Raw genomic sequence first — 13,330 nt, forward strand, 5'->3', positions numbered from 1 at the left:
GCCTTGTGGTGCCCCAGAGTCACTCACAGCAAAGGAGAAAGTAGCCATGAGAGATGTGAGCAGAGGCAAGGCATGGGAAACAGCAGTACCGATGTTACTGCGTGCTTTTGTCCCACCTTGCTCCAACAAGGACATGCAGCAGGACGTTTAGGAGCTGCTGGTACCTAACAGGATGACGATGTCATTTTCCAAAAAGATGTAAAGTCAGTGAAAACAAAAGTTCTAACTGAGCCTGCCCACCCCCTCCAGAAAATGAACATCTCTGGGCACAGTGACTGATGAATGTCCCAGGAGCTTATTCTCTGGCAGCTGCAGAAACACACCCAGCAGGGCAGTCTGCCTCATCACCAACATCTGGATTAAAGACTGGGAACTGAACACCAGGGCCTCCTTGCAGCTGGGAAACTAGAGGGAGTTCCCAAGAGCTTTTGGGAAGGATTCCCTTCCCAGGCTGCAGACATCTGGGGGGTTTTCCCATCACAGCAGCCTCTGAGGGCGAAACGTCCAGACTCTGGATACTTGATGTAGTTTGCTGAAGTTGAGCAGATACTAAAATTGCATTTCTAGAACTTTCCCCACACAGACCCATTAGTGAGTCACTCAGGTGGCCTGTGGTAGTCTCTTGGGAACTCTCCGAGTTCACAGCTCCCAAGTGGTACTGAGAATGTGTGTACAAGTGACAGGCAAGCGCAGCGACACTGTCACTACCAGGAAACCACAAACAACAGGATAGTTTTCAAGGTGAGGCAGGGCTTTTGCATTTCTCAGAACCAATAGAGCCTGAAGGGAAATCTCGAAGGCACATCCCACACAGCACACCAAAGGGGCACTGGGGAGCTCAAGGATACAGACATATGTAATATGCACACTTGAGACCAGACCTACATGTGCATGGAGCAGAAAGCACATATTCTGAGACTGCAGAGCCTTATGTCACCACCCAGTACCAGACAGACACACACACACACACACACACACACACACACACACACACACACACACACACACGCGCGCGCGCGCGCATGCCTGAGCACTTGTGCCTCAGTCTTCTAAGCATCTTGGACTGTGGCCTGCAGCACGGGAGAATGGTTTTCTCAGACTGGAAGTCTGTATATGAGGGATTTTGCTGCTGGGTACTACCTGCTATGGAATAATCCTAACCTGATGAACTCAACCTCACAGAACTCTCCCACCTGTCAAGAAACTTATCTTCCTAATCTCTTCTTCCCAGAAGGCATTGGAGCAAGTCGGCCAGGCAGAATCTGAGTAACAGCGCCTGGGACATAGACATCTTCTGAGAGGAGGATGTTAAGTGGAAGGCAAGAATTAAGGGCAATGGAAAATAAGCCTGCTCAAGGTCAAGCACAATTTCCTATTCCACATGGAACACACCTGGTCACGATGCCATAGATGATTATTCAATGACTAAATTAAGGGATATTTCAGGTGAGCCTTATTTAGACTTTCCATCTGGGGTTTGGTCTCCTCACCTCTCTGAAGTATTGAGTGCATGTTCCTAGGAACAAGATCTACAAGCCTGCCTGAATGAGCCTAGAACTTCCATCAATCTCACATCTATCTCTTCCCAGTGTCTCTATCTTACTCACTGTTCCTGTCCCACTGAACTTGCCTCAGAGCCCTTGTGTAGACTGCCATCCCCTCACCCCCTCCACTGCGCTACCTGGTTATCTTTTCATTGGGTTCTTTACTTTTAAAATGCTGTGGATTAATTCCAGGGACATTCACCCCTCCCCACCCCTCGGAAAATCCTTTGCTTTCTTCTGTCTGGTGAACTCTTTCTCACCTTTGAAGATGTACCCCAAATGTGGTTTTGCCCTGGTGTTTGAAGGTCTGCGTCCTTCAAAATTAATATTTAAAGTTAATGTTGCAGTGCCACAATTTTAAGAGGTAGCACTTTTGGAAGGTATTTGGGACATGAGGGATCTGCCCTCATCAGTGGATTAGTGTCTTATAAAACCAGGGAGACAGTTAGGCCCTTACATCCCTTCTCCTGCCATGTGAGGACATGGGATCATCAGCTCTAAAAGACAGAGCAAAAGATTGCCATCTTGGAAGCAGAGAGTAGCCCTCAGCACACATTAAACCTGCTGACCCTTTGATTTTTACCATTATTGGTCAATCCCCCCTCCCCCATTTTCAGGGGTTTAACAGACCATGATATCTTTCTTTAGGAACTTCCTTTTCTTTCTTCCCCCAGGTACATTTGACCACAGTCTCCAAAGGGCTTTCAAAGGACCCCCAGATACCCTCTTTCAGCCATCTGAGGGTGTCTCCCATTAGTTAGCAGTTCCAGAGGGAAGTCATAGTTCCTTTATCCCAGGGCCTAGCTGTGAGCGGACAATCCCTGTGGGGAAACATTAGGGCAGGGCTATAACTTCAGAGCCTGACTCTGGACCCCTTAGCTTAGCTTGACCTTTTGCCTTTGGGTCTAAAGACAATCAGTAGATGTCATATATGGGAACCAGATGGTGGAGAAAGCAAGTCAGGAGCAGACACAGCACTAAATTTATCTCTTAAGGTCACTGCGAAACATATGCCCTCCCCCAACACACATGCCAAGGTATGACTCCCAACTCCCTACGTCCTTGTCCCCCTAGCCTGTGGATTGTGAGATCCTGTGGATCTCACCCTATTTTTCCAAAGTTCTCCTCTTGGTGGGGTCAGGGGGATGAAGCTTTATTAAAGATGCATCCCTCCCAGGTTACACTGTCTAATACCCTAATGCACAGAAGCCACAGCCCCACCATTTGGCTGGATAAACTGGAGCAAGCCAGGCTGGGTTAGTAAAGCAGAAGCTGAAGGTCTTTTCTGCTCCCTTGGGGTAGCTCCTAATGGATTAATACCTGGTTGGTCTACCCAGTAAAATAGATATATAAAATGAAATGATTTAGAATATTTTTTTCCTGGTTGGTTTATTTAGATTTCTGAAAGGACAGTCAATTCTTTTTGCAGTTAGACAAAAACCTAGAATGATTAAAGGGTGGAAGGCTGGAAATAAAAGCAACTGCAGAAGCATTCAACTGTCTTTATGTGTCAATCATGGTGTTGGGCTCTGAGAGAAGGGAGAATGGTAGCCCCAAACTCGGAGACTAGGTGGAGGGATAAGAGAGCTTTGTGTTCACAATCAGTTTTAAAGCAATTCACTACCCAACATGCCTGGCAGGTACAGTGATGTTCGCATTAACTCCCCTTGGCAACACCATGAAGGAGACATCACAGTCAACTCTGTTTTGCAGAGGAAGAAGCTGAGACTCAGAGAGTTAGATGAATTGTAGAGGATCAAACCCACAGTGGGTAGTGGGGCTGGTCAGTATAGTTCTCAACACTGGTGGTCACACATCTATGACAGCCTGGGACTTACCTTTTGTCCATCAGGCAACAGAGATTCCTAAAACCTTTGGAGGTCCTTTTATTTTTATTTTTTTATCTTTCTTTCCTTTTCTTTTGTTCTGTTTGCTTATTCATTTGTAGAACAGGGTCTCCCGAAGCCCAAGTTGGCTTAGAGCTCATTGTGTGGGTGAGGATGACCTTGACTTCTTGTCCCTCACCCCTCTGTCTCTCAAGTGCTGGGATATCAAGCTTATGAGGTGTGTGTTGCCACACAAAGCTTATGAGACCCCCTTTTCATTTCATTGTCCCAATAACCTAGGTAGTAGCATCAATGACCATGTTTTGCACATGAGAAAAGCTGGGTTCAGACCCAGCTTGAATAAGAGTCAAGGTCAGGTCAGAGTTCAACACTTCCTACTGTAACGTCCTAGTCATCTGAAATGACATTTTTTGGTTACAGCAGACAGGCAAAGGCCTGTGGAGGTGGGACTCTGTGGCAAGGCTCCAGGAAAACTGCATTTATGCAAGAAGTCTCCAAGGTCTATCTAAACATGATTTTTTGGTGGCATCTTATTTCAATGTTGAACTTTAGGGCATTGTAGGACTTCTGTTTGGACAAAAGGTCCCAAATCCTTAAAACTTAGGACGTCCTAAGATAAAAAGCACACAGATCTTTTAGTATCTGCCTCTTTGATTTCTGCAAGTCATTTTCTAGTTCTTCCTTTGAACCCTTGAGAATGACTTCGAATGCAAGAATATACACTGTGTTCTGTTTGAACCTCAGCCATCTACCATAGGCTAGTTAGGAAAACTATGTGTTGGTCAAGACTCCATGTAGAGGACATTTCTCCTGACACTGACCAGTCCTGATGTCTCCTTGCTTATATTTCTCCCATCATACCCATTTTTCAGTTCTGCTTATGCCTGAGAGTTATTGTTTATATAACTTGCTCCCTTCCTTGTCCCATTCAACAGACCATCTGCTGCTCTAGGGTGGGGATTCGGATAGATTCCTCTCTGTACAGACATTCCAGTAGAGGGCCTGGCTCAGGAAAGGACCTTAATAAATAATTGATGCATTAACTAACGAAGAGGCTGATTGGATGAATGTGCAAGAGATCACATCTCCAGCCCTCTCCATTATAAATGTTCAGAATTGCTATTATCACGTGTACGATAGTGAAATTGCTGTATTTATGATATAATCTCAGACTCCTGTTTTACTGTGACAAACCACTTAAGACAAGAATATTCCTTTTTCATGTTCACATGTTAAAAAGTAACAAAAACAAACCCGGGGCCCTTTGGCTAACCCCCTCAACACTAATCTATTTTACATGGGGATGTTTTGATTTTCTAGGGTGACCAGGATGGATTCCAGGGAAGATAATGTTGTGAACATTGGTCTTGTTCAACATGTACTGGAGAGGCCAGTCTCCTATCTATGCTGGGGGAACAGTCTGCTTCAGATGAGAATCTATCCAGACGTCTGCACTGAAATAGTTTCAGTTATTTATTCTTTAAAAGCAGGAATTCCATCTGTTCTGCCCACCCTTGGTATGCAGTGTAGGGCCTTGCCTGGCATAATGGCAAGAGATTTACAGTTCTGTTTAGGGAGAAATGTTCAAGATTCAATTCAACATCAAGTTTTTGTGTTCATTGACGTTCCTTCCCCTCTGACACAAGCATCTGAAAAGACCTAGCCATGAGCTGTCAAAAACTTTATTCTCATCATGACTTTTTGTTTGTTTGGTTGGTTTTTTGAGAAAGGGTTTCTCTGTGTATCCCTGGCTATCCTGGAACTCCCTTTGTATACCCATCTGGCCTTGAACTCACAGAGATCTGCCTCCTTCTTTTTAGTCTTTTCTGTTATTTTGTCTCTTCCCCCTCCCCCAGAGCTGAGGACCAAACCCAGGGCCTTTCGTTTAATAAGCCAGGGCTTTACCACTGAGCTAAATTTCCAACCCCTTATCACAGCTTTTTAAAGTTTTCAAGTAAGAAGCAAGACTTATACAAATACTTGGTAAATTCTTACAAGAAATAGAAGATGGGAGAAGAACCCTTTCTAAGTTATTTTGTGATTCTGATGCCCAATCCAGACAGACAACACAAGGAAAGAAAATTACATATCAATATACTCCATAAATACAGACAGAAAAATTCTCAATAAAATACTATTGAGTTGGCATAAAACATACAGAAGGGATTATGCATTATGGCCAAGTGGGATTTCTCTAGGGATGTCAGAATGGCTTCTCATGCAAAAACTAATCAATGTTTATTATATACTGCATTAACACAATAAAGGACAATACCCCACAATCAGGTCAGAAGACACAAGGAAAACGTGACAAAATCCAATGCTCTTTCTTGACAAAGGACACTCAATAGACTACGAACAACTGTAATCCTCAAGTTGCCATGGGCTGTCTATGAAGCACTCACAGCTAACTTCAGACCTGGTGAAAAAGGAGACATTTCCCCCTTAAGTTTAGAAACAAGACAAAGTATCTACTCTTAACACTTCTCCTGAACACGGGACTAGAAACTGATAAACTAATTAAGATATTAATCAAGAAAAGTAAATAAACACATTCAGATTGGCAGAAAAAGAGAAACTGTCTCTATTCGTAGATGGAAAGATCTTGTGAGTGTAGAAAATACTAAGGATCTCTCTCTCTCTGTTTCTCTCTCTCTCTCTCTCTCTCTCTCTCTCTCTCTCACACACACACACACACACACACACACACACACTTAGGACTAATAAACAAGTTGATTAGGATGACAGTCTATAGGACTGAAAGTCAAAACTCAAGGTGTATAGAGTATAGAAATACTCTAACAGTGATCAATTCTAAAATGCAATCAAGATAACAACTTTATTTGTAGTGCTATCCAAAAGGAATAGAATAAGAACACATTTAAGAAAATAATATAAACCATGCATATTGAGTATTTTAAAGAAAATCACAGAGAGGAAAAAAGGTAAAGTCTTAAATAATTAGGATAACATCCCATATTCATAAATTGAATGACCTAATATTAGAATTAATTTTTTATTTTTTCTTATTTTTAGAAACTGAGGTTTAGGGCTGGAGAGATGACTCAGCAGTTAAGAGCACTGGCTGGTCTTCCAGAGGACCTGAGTTCAATTCCCAGCAACCATATGGTGGCTCACAACCATCTATAGTTGGATCTGATGCCCTCTTCTGGCATAAAGCCATACATACAGATAGAGCACTCATACATAAAATAAATAAATAAATAAATAAATAAAAAAAGAAACTCAGGTGTAGCTCCTCAAATGTATATTTAAATGCATGAGATACAGAAGACTGAATCTTGGAAAGCAAGAAAAAAGTTGAGGTACCCACACTTCTCAACTTTAAAACTGCTGTACAGGGACAATAATGAAGTCAAGGGTCACTGGGAGGATATAGATCTGAGGAATAAAATGGAGAGCTCAGGAATAAAGTCTCACATTTATGCTCAATTGATTTCTGACAAAAGTACCAAGACAAATGAATGGGAAAGGAAAGCCTTTTTAATCAATGATTCAAAGATAATTGGACATCTTCATGCAAATGAATAAAGTTGGGCTCAGACATCATTCAAGACACAAAGCTTAACTCACGGTGGATCACAGACCTAGATGTAAGACCTAGAAGTATTAGAGGAAAAAAAGCTTCCTGAGTTTGGATAAGTGGTGGCTTCTTTGATGTGACACAAAAATCACAGGCAACAAAAGAGAAATGGGATCTAAATTGGACTTCATCAAAAATTTAAGAATTTGCCTTTCAGAACATACTCTCAAGAAAGGGAAATGACAGCTCCTGGAAGGAGAGAAAAATACTCTCAAATCATGGACAAATGACTTAAATCAAGAATATATGAAATCTTATAACACAACAATAAGAAAGACAGACAAGCTAATTAGCAAACAGGCAAAAAAACTATAATAGACAATTCTCCAGGGAAATTTTTAAATTGCCAATAATCACATGTAAAGATGCCACTATTGGTTGTTATAGAAATCCAAATCAAAACCACCAGATAACACACCAAAACCTCTAGAATGTCTAAAAAAGTTATGCAATGAAAAACAATGAATAGAAAGGATATAAAAAATTGGAAACTTCTTGCATATCTAAAGGGATTATAAATGGAAAAGCTGCTTTGAAAGACTGGTTGGCAGTTCCTGAAAATATTAACCACCACGAAGTTACCATAATGTAGGACTTAGCAATAGTACCTCCAGGATAGAACCAAAGAATGTAGGACCTAATATATCACCCTCGGGATTTACCCAAAGAGTGTAGGACTTAGCAATAGCATTCTTATGATCTACCTAAAGAATGTAGGACCTGAAATATCACTCTTGGGATATACCCAAAGAATTTATACCTAGCAAAATCACACTCAGGATATACTCAAAGAATGTAGAACTCAGCAATATTACCTAGAAAATATAATTGAAGAATATAGAACCTGGCAATAGCAACCTCCAGATATACCCAAAGAATGTAGGACATAGCAACAGAACTCTCAGAATACATTCAATGAATGCATAGCTCAGCAGTATTGCCTCCAGGATATCCCCAAAGAGTGTAATACCTAATAATATCACACTTAGAATATACCCAAAGAATGTAGGACCCAGCAATATCACCCTCAGGATATATCCAAAGAATGTAACATCTAACAATACCACTCTCTGAATATACCCATAGAACTGAAAATATATATCCACAAAGAAAATCTGCACGTAAATCGGTATTTATAATAGTCAAGAAATAGAAGCAATTCAACTGTTTATGAAGTAATAAATGGGTAAACATTGTTAAGGTGTGTGTGGGTGGGTGTGGGTGTATACGTGGGTGTGTGGGTGTGAGTGTGTTAGGAGAAAAATACTGATTCATGCTACAACATAGATGGATATTGAAAACATTATGCTAAGTGAAAGAAAAAGACAGAAAGGCAGCATCTTGTATGATTCCATTTATATGAAATCTTCAGAATAGACAGGTCCATGGAGAGAGAAAGTAGATTAGTGGTTGCCAGGGATGGGGGATATGGAGGATGGTGAATGACTGCTAATAAGGGTTTCTTTGGGGGGTGATGAAATGTTCTAAAATTAGATAGTGATGATGGTTGCACAACTCTGTGAGTATTCTAAAAACCAGGGAATTGTATGCTTTAAAAGGGTGAATTTTATGGCATGTGAATTATATCTCAATAATGCTGTTATAAAAAATATGCAAGAAAGAGGCTGTAGGGAATCTGGAAAAAATGGAAACAGCTGACTTGCTAGAAGTGGTACGATGGAAGGTGATTTTATTTCTTTTCCCATTACTGTTGTTTGTGGAACAATAATACGAAAAGGAAGGAGACAGGGGGTGGGGCTTGGTATAGAAAATAGGCTCCAGGTTTGGAGTCAGGAGAGCTGAGGTTTCTATCCCTCATGCCTCTAGTTGATGACCATGTACTATTGGGTATGTGTCTTTGCCTATCTGGGCCCAAGCACTCTTTTCTCAGATGCAGGATAACACCAGCCCTCAGAGCCACCATGAGAAGTCCGTGAAGCCTTCCATGCCCAGAGTGGTATGCAGCAGGTTCCTATAGTGCTTGTTTTCCTTCCTTTATTCACTCAGTTCTAGAGCACCAACTACTTACTGTGACAAAGATGTATCAACATGAGGCTTTGTTCTTAAGTGTGTTAGAATTGAAAGAGGAAGACAGACACAGCAGTTGCTCCATGGGGTTCACTGGGAAAGGATAGCAATAATTCACATAGTTTGTTGGATAGCTGTGGGAAGAGAGGAAATACACTTCTACACTCATGTTGGGAGCTACTGGTCAAAGGCCTAGACCAAGAAATTCAGATCAAGGAAAGAAAGACAGAATCACAGCTCCAAACCCTCACCCCTGCTGTGTTTGCTCTGTCTGTGCTTCCTCATGTACCATCTCAGGTACTCCTCAGACAATGGCTATAAGGAAAAGATGGCAACCCGAACTGAAGATGACAAGCTAGTTTTGAAGAGCTTGAGCATTTGGTTTCATGCAGCCACCACGAGGGATGGCACCCCTCCCACTTCACCATCACTACCTCTATTGAGCAACCCAGCCTCTACCACCAGAGAGAAAGATGATGAGGTGACTCCTCACACAAGAAACAGGGATTTCCCCAAGTTATGGTGGCAGGATAACATGAATATCCCTTTCCCTTCCTTAGGGTCAGGGGAGTATCACATCAGACGGAAACTCTGAGATTCATCATCCTTAGATCATCCAATGAAGATACAATGCCATTTTCCAGAAAACAGTCCTGTCCTGGTCTGCAGGTCACCAATGTCCAGTAAGTACTTCCCCAGTGATGTTACTAAGTCATGAGTGGAGGGAGGGTGCATAAAACAACATATTTCCTCTTGGTGAGGTAGGACCATCAGCCATCATGAAGCAGAGCACCTGGGATGACCTACAGTTGACCTTGGACACAGACATGACACAGAGACAAGCAGAAGAACTCAGTTACTGCCAGGCCCATGGTAATGATGATGAAGTAGTTATAGCTTGGTGAGGGGTGGGAGTATGGAGGGATGCTGAAGAGTATGGAAGGGAAGAGGCTGACCAGGAGTTGGTACTGTTTGGTGATGTGGTACGTTTGAGTCACCCATACTTATATAAGAAACCCCTCATGCTTCCATAAATAACTTCAGTAAATGCATTGGCTTACCAAGTTAGACTGGTATAGAATTATTTATCCATCTGTTGGTGACAGTCTGGGGTGAATCAAGTGTTTTTGTGTTTCCCTAAGAAAAGTTAGGCCATGTCAGGAAAGCAGAGCATTCCTCATTCCCAGAACACCACCATTATACCATTGCTCCCCCAGGATTTGGGGCCTGAGCAATACAGTGAACACAGTCTGTACAGACACCACAGTAACCATAAAGACCAGAGAGGTCAACTGACCTATGCTTGATTGCACAGAAAATCTGTAGCCAAAACAGAAGTGAAGCTTCGAATCAGGCTCTTTGTTCACTCATGCTGATTCTAAATTCCATTCTATATAGAGAGGTCATCATCTCAAGGGCCAAAGGCACACAGACAGTACAGAAGACACACAGTGCCAAGGAGCTGAGGAACTATGCTTAAAATCTAAACTCTGGGACACTGTTTTATGCCTGTGACCCTAGGGGTTAGTTCAACACTTAGAACAGAACTGGGCCTCAGTGGGTCTTCTTTGAAATGCTCTAATCTATCTTAGGTTCTGGTGAAGTCTGCTTCCAGCTCAGAACCAAACTCCTGCCTTTACCAAAACCAACTTCCATGAAGGCAAGGACAGCAGCAAAATGCAGACCTTCCACTCAATGACCCCAGCAACCCTGGAGGGGCACTGGCAAGCTTGTGGCTGCTGGCCAGCTGGACCACGAGCAGTGTCATTTATTGAGAGTCATTACCAGCCCTGACTTGGCTTAGGTGTCTACCCCAGACCAGTGGCTCTGACAGCAAGTTTGTGGTCCCAAAGGCCCCTTGCAGTTCAAACATGTATAGAAATGAATAAAAGGCTCTACTCTGCTCAGATTGAGAACCAGTGTGTACCTGGGAAAGAAACAGAAGGTTCTCCAAGATGTTCAGTGTGTTTTGGGGGTGAGGGCAGGGGTGGGTAGCTCCCACAACTCCAACATGATTTCCACTGACTTGGTAGATTAACAACCAGCATGTTGGAATAACAACCAAAGGCCAGACCCCATTCGCCAAGGAACACCATTGAGAAATCACCCCAGGGGCTGGGGAGATGGCTCAATGGGTAAATGAGAACCCGAGTTTGATCCACAGCACTCATGTGAAAATCTGAGTGTGGTAGCATACCTCTATAATCCCAGCACAGAGACAAAAGGGTCCTGGGAACTCTCTGGAGAGCCAATCTATTCAAACCAGTGAGCTCCAGGTTTACTGAAAGAGTCTGTCTCAAAAGATGAGGTGGAAAGTGATGGAAGGTGGTACACACACACACACACACACACACACACACACACACACACACACACACACACACACAAGTTAACCCTAGCAAATATACCAAAAGTACAGAAAGGAGAACACAGGAGCACAGACTTAGGGAGCCATGGAGCCAAGATAAAGCCTGGTTTTTTATCTCTCACAGGATTTCTGATCTTCAGAAAACACTGTAACCTCCCTGAGCTCTGCTAGGTCATCCACATCCACTAACATGGATACAACCTGCCATGGTAGGAAGGCTACAGGGCTAATTGCATGGTCAGCCTTACTGGGGATTAACCATAACTGCAAACGGAGTGTGGACTAGCAAATAAAGGGGAAAAGAAATGAATTTGGGGTAGGGGAAGGTGCATTGAGCGAGGCAAGAACATAGGTCTGTACTTAAATGGAATGTGGTCAGGGAGTATAATAAGGAAAAATACGAGAAAATCACATTTTCCAGCAGACATGTCAGGGAAATTGTCCGAGGTCTGCCAAGTGTTCGATCTTGCCAGCTCAATCATAACACTGAAGACTTATTATTACACCATCAATAAATGTCCCCTACAGATGGAGGGGGCAAAAGGAACTAATAAGTTCCTTCTCATGAGTGGATTCCAGTGATTGAGAACATTTATCCAAAGCACCGCATTTGGGGGAGTTCTGAGACTTCACTGAAACACAGTAGTAAAGAACTCAGTGTTAACCAGAGGTGTCTACGGAGGGCTGGCAGGCAAGAATGGCAGCTGCCTGCTGTGAGCAAGAGAACTAAGACACTCACTCCTCCAGCTCTGGAGAGGGTTGCTGTTGGATCCTCAGTTGAGTCCTTCTCTACAAATGGCCTTTCGCTCAAACAGTGGTCACCTGTGGGCAGTCTGTAGCTGTCACTGCACGGGCAGTAAGGTGAACTGCACTAGATGCAGTGTGGGCTGAAGCGGCATCCCGGCCCCATGTTTGCAGTGGGGTCAACTGAAGAACAGATGTGACTACATTGTAGCTCCCCCCACCCCCACCATTCCCTCCACCTTGTCCTGGTTCCTATTCTCACTGAGAGTGGTTGGTTTGAGGAACATGCCCCTGTAAACCTTCTGTGAGGAAATCTTCCCCAGACCCAGTCAGGGACACCCCACTCAGTCCATCATTGTATTGCCATGCCTGCATATGCTCCATGTCACTGTGCCTAGCTAATAGCTTGTCATCTGTGTTTACTTACTCTCAAAAAGCACTCGGTGTTAGCCAATGGAGACAGCATGTGTACCCTCGGCTCTTCCTTTTCCTAAGTGGCAAGGGAACTCAAAGATAAGTTCTTCAATCTTTCTTCTCCGTGGCCGATACCTGAGGTAAAGTTTTGCTGGTTTGGCTCTTTTCCTCTCATTTCAGACACTCCTCCTCCTAGCCTCTGACTCTAGGTGAGATTGCTCTTGTCCACAGTTTAGTTCTGGGGGATCATCATAGAACAAAGATGTCATCAGGGGCCTGAAGAATACATTCCCCCGACTCTCAGCATGATGCAGTTGATATCAACTTAGATGTATTATCACAGGGACAGTGAAGCCAGGTTATCATGAACTCCTTTGAACAAAAGGCACAGACAGGTTAAATGGTCCCCACACCACACAGCACTTTTATTGCAAAGCCTAGGCTGAACTCTGCCTTTCTTGATTCCAATGCCTTTCAGGAGAGAGTGCTGGAAAACATGGGAATTCGCTTAGGGGACAATTTGAACTGGTTGTCTTTCTGCTATCCCGAGACCCCAGAGTCTTGGTTATGTCCAGATCCTGCAGCAAGTACTGAAGAGCCTAGTGGAGACAGAAGATAGTGTAACACTTCAATGTCTAAGTGTCTGCTACAGGCTGGACAAGAACCTTCTTGCTTCTGCTTGGACTCCTCCCTCGATGGGTAGCTCATTGTTGAGAAGACTTATCATCGTGCTTTTCACTCGCCTGCATGATTGCATCGGGACTAAGGCTGTGATACTGAA

At 43.2% G+C, this 13,330-nt stretch overlaps 1 protein-coding gene across 1 annotated transcript in view; it reads right to left on the reverse strand.

Annotated features, from left to right (window-relative positions):
- Window positions 1-13,330, reverse strand: part of Tenm4 (teneurin transmembrane protein 4) — a 2,730,446-nt gene that overhangs the window by 567,643 nt on the left and 2,149,473 nt on the right.

The sequence above is a fragment of the Peromyscus leucopus genome, chromosome 1 (assembly GCF_004664715.2).
Source record: "Peromyscus leucopus breed LL Stock chromosome 1, UCI_PerLeu_2.1, whole genome shotgun sequence".
Taxonomy (NCBI): Eukaryota; Metazoa; Chordata; class Mammalia; order Rodentia; family Cricetidae; genus Peromyscus; species Peromyscus leucopus.